Source organism: Mytilus californianus, unplaced genomic scaffold (assembly GCF_021869535.1).
Source record: "Mytilus californianus isolate M0D057914Y unplaced genomic scaffold, xbMytCali1.0.p SCAF_5, whole genome shotgun sequence".
In the NCBI taxonomy this organism is placed as follows: domain Eukaryota; kingdom Metazoa; phylum Mollusca; class Bivalvia; order Mytilida; family Mytilidae; genus Mytilus; species Mytilus californianus.
Genome location: NW_026262701.1, coordinates 74078881 through 74083737, shown reverse-complemented (window position 1 = coordinate 74083737; position 4857 = coordinate 74078881).

Sequence of the window (4857 nt, the reverse complement as noted above, 5' to 3'; positions counted from 1 at the left end):
CATGCACTGTTTAGATATTTATCACCTAGTTCATTTATATGATTTTTAGTTTAAAGCAACTATATACACAGGATTTATTTGTTTTTACACAGTTTGATTTAGAAGAAAACCCTACATGGTTGAAAAATACAAATAGTTACACCATTACTAACACAATTCTATATTAATATTCTTGTAATGGTTAGAAAATACATCAAATAACACCATTACAAACTTAAACCCAATTTTATATTCTATTTTTAGAAATTTACCTGTGACGTCACTTTTTGAGCAATCCTTCTTTTAAAAATATAAACCCAACTGCCTTGTACCTTCATAATCAAGATGTAAACCACCATCCTTATATGCAAATTATTCCACCTTTGGCCTTCCACATTTTAAGAAATATCTATATGAATGAATGAATTCTACTTTATAATGCAAACATAAATTCAACAAGGCCATATTAATTTCCTTAATTTTCTGACCAGTTTCCTCAAAATCTACAGGGCGAGGAAGAATACCAGACAATGCAATAACCATAGAAGGAAATAACGATTCGGCAGTAGAAATCATATACAGTAGGCAGACTAAAATTGATCAATAGATAACAAATGAATATCATTTTAAATTAGTACTAACATGAATTACTAACCAATTGTAACCTTGATAAATACTTCCCTTGTACTTGTTGAGTTGATAAGTGCTATCTCCTATGGAAGCCCCCCGGAAAGCAAATACATCAGAATTTTCAAGTGAGACATACTTAGCAACAGAGTCTGACACTATCAGAAATGTTCTTGGCTCTGCAAAGAAACAACTAAATTAATAACCTAACAAGGAAATACTTTGAGACATCATTTGAGAAACTTGCAGTTTCTGTTTTAATGTGAATTCTAAATACTTCCCATACGCATCACTATGCCAACCTCCATGCAGTTGAATTAACTCTATAGGAACCTCTGCATCAAAGGCCAATGAAGGATCCTTTTTGTGCTAAAACAGATTCTATTATATTCTTATATGCAGTAACCGGACATAAAATAATCCCCTGAATACTAGCAAAAGGGATTCTCAATTTTCTTTGCCCAAATTGAATAGTCTTAGACCATTTCAAGATAATAATTAAGGTATCATTTTCAAGAAAAAATGTCACCTCTACATAATTGTTTATTCTCTTTAAACATTTTTTCTGATGTGGAACAAGATTAGATTTTACTACTCATCATAAAAAAGGCTAACAAAAATAAATTCCAGAAAGTGTTATCCAGAGTGTCATCCAAATCCATAAACTCAAAAATCTATTTTAAAATCAAAAGTGTTATGGGAAGAGCTTTCCTTGGCAAATAAGGATTTAAGCTCGCTAATCCTTTCACAGAAAGTTCTAATGAAAAACTCTATAAATTTGGAAACTCCAAATCATTGTAAAAATGCAATAATCTTACTCCATTTATGTATTTTTTAATAGAATGCACTGATTTAAAAGACCTGCTCAAAAATTGAGCATACAAACACACAGTATTTAAAGAAGCTGGTTAAAATTTTAAACCGAAATAAATACAAAATGTTAAAAAAAGTCCTCCACTAAACATTAATGTTTTCAAAAGTGCCTCGAGCAAAGGCTGACTTGCACGATGTCTGTTGATCCACTTTCAACAAATTTAGCTGTATATCTACAATACATTACCAAGCATGAGTAAACTGAAAAAGACCTGAATAGACAAATTTCTCAAAACATTTACCAATTCTTATAACAGGCAATTAATAAAATAAATGTTCAAATCTGGGATCAGAATGCCATCTTGACAAAATATCTGCTGTTCTGTTCTCAACAGCCTTAATTTCAAAATTATACTTCGCAGCATGATATAGAATTTCTCTTAAACAACATTGCATATAAGCATCTCTAGTACAACCAGAATTCAAAACCATCACGGTAGACTGATTATCACATTTAAGTAATATTTTTTTATTTACAAATGTACACTCCATACTTTAACACATATCATCAATGCAATCAATTCAAAATGATTTATATGTAGATTCAAATCCATCAAAAAGGAAGGAAATTGAACATGAAAAACTCTCTCTTTTCAAGTAACCAACATCCACAACCACTAAGGGTAGCATCGGTCTCCAATATTTCATCTGGCTGAGACCAATCCTCTAAAACCATCATAGAGACCCCATTGTAAACCTGCAAAAATTGATACCACCATAATAAATCTTTCCTTATATACAAAGGAATATTATGCTCACCTTTGTCATCTGGTAAACTACGAAGCCAAGTAAGCAACCTAGAAACAAAAAGCCTTCCTAGCCTAACACAGTTAGATACAAAATCTAATTTACCTAACATTGACTGTAAATGTTTAAATGTAGCAACCTGTTTATTTAACCAAGTCTTCACTAACAATAAAATCTCCTCCACTCTTTCAGTCGTAACTGATATTGTAAGTTCCGAAGTGTTAAATTCCACTCCTGAAAATGTCATAACAGTACTAGGAGAGCTAGCCTTTTCCACCGATTCTTCAAGACCTCAACTATTTGACAGTCTACTTAATAAATCAAACACAAAATTTGCATCTTCTGACTTTTCTGCTCCAGCAAAATCATCTAAATAATTTAATAACAAATATCCAGACTGTTTCATCATATAAAGTACAGAAGAAGTCACTTTTTGGCAAATATGTGCTGATGATCTAAGCCCCATACTTAAAACTCTGTCTACAAGAATTTTATTCGTATTCGATTCTACAATTAGCTATTCAGGATAAAAAGTATCTATGACTTTTGACTTTATATTCCCACACTATTAACAGCTTTTTCTAACTTGGTCATGACAAATGAGAACAAGCAGATGAACTCTCTGGATGTTTCAGTTTAGATTTATCCTCCCTTAAACATGTGGCACAAACATGCTGTACAAATCTTCATTTGCCTGCAATGTCTAAATTATGTCCATCCTTTGAAATGTTACACTTATTTTTCTGATTCAAAGGACAATACCAAACTTTTCTGTCTAAATTTTTTTCAGAAAATTTGTCTGAAAATTTACTTGCTGTTCTAATTAACACCTTCTTTCCTATCAACATTCTAACTTCTAACAGAGAAGTGTCATCTGACCATGCATTCTCACCTTTTTCAATCAACTTTACCCAGGCTGCATAAAAATTAAGCAGTACAGACCATTCAAACTCACTAGCATAATAACAATTTTTTTTCAATAATGATAATCTACCCTCTTTTTCTTTTTTACTAATTTTACAATGCCTTATAATTTCTAATTCTCCAGCACAAAACTGGCTCATTGTAAGCTGTCTAAACTCCACAGCTTTTCTATTAGTAAACTCATACTTAACGTCAGATTGAGGCCAGTTCATCTTTATTTTAACTTTATCAAGTGGTCTATCCTTTATCCCTGATCTTACTTTCTTTTTCTTATGCCTACTCTTATTTTTATGTTTAGTTTCACCATCTGAATCAGAACTAGATCAAAGTTCTAGCTTTGACACACTACTGTCACTACTACCAGAACTCAAACTACTACTTGTAGATGAATCAGATTCTGTAGTAGAATCTGTGGCTAACATTTGTTTGATATGTTTATCTACATTTGTTTTAGTAATTGCATCTTTCTCAAATGTTTAATATTTAAAACAGAAAGTTCATCACCTTTACTGTCTTTAACTAAATCTTTATTCTGTGCATCTTTGCCTGTAACTGTACCTTTAACTTTATCTTTTGTCATCTGAGACTGTTCCTCCTTCTTGCCAACTTTATTTTTCTCCTTCTTCTGCTAAGTAGCCCCTTTCATCTCAAGCTCCTCTAATTCCGTCAATTCTTTCATTTTCTTCTCTTTCCTGACGTAATTCGATCTTTCTCTTCTTCGTCTTTGTTACCTTTTCCTTCTCCTTAATTTCTTTACTAGTTCTCTTGTTTCCTCGTCGGTGTCTGATTCATCTTCAGAATCCATATAAATACTCAAACGTTCTTTGAGGTCTTCAAATTCCAATTTTGACATATGTGATTCACTTTCTTATGGTCCACCAGCCGCCCCCTGCAAACTTGCACTAACCTCTGGCTCTGTTGAAACTGTATCGGACTGCATAATATCCCGAATATCCCGTTGATTAAGAACTTTGTAATCAATTCGTCTCTTATAACTCCTCGGATAAATTGTCCGAAGCTCCTGATTCAATTCACTCATATATAAATAATTTCAACAAATAATTTCAACAATACATTTCAAATGTGAACAAAGAAATATATGTGAGCGTCTTGTATCCAGGTAACATGCTAATCAATCAAAATAAAGAATACTCGGAATAATTTCTTCCAAGTAATATGTAAACAGTGATCCTTGTGTTAATTATCCTTTTTTTAGAAAAACTCAAAAATTCACTATAATGTGGGGGTTATCTCCAAAAGTATAAATACTCTATTGTTTTTTATAACCTGTATAGGCGTGTTTGATACCGCTGAAATACGTTATTTATAGTAAGCAAGACGTAATCAATCGAGCAATTTTAAAAAGACCCAAAATTTATCATTAAATGTGAATTTTAAAATTAACTACGTGGCATATTGAAGATAATTATAACCATACATGTAATTGTAATTATTTGATTGAAGAATGCAAAAAATACTAAAACTATAGGGCAAATCTTTATCTTTTGTGGAAAAGAGGGGGGGGGGGGGGGGGTATTTTTCTTTTCAAAATCAACAATTTTTTGCAAAAAAACTAAAGGAACGATTTAAAAAAAAAATCAGAATAAAATAGTTTATTTTGTAAAACACAAGTCCCACTTTTACACAAGATGAATGATGGATGCTTTATTTTAAAATGCAAATTTGGGATTTTGTCGTCACTTGCCT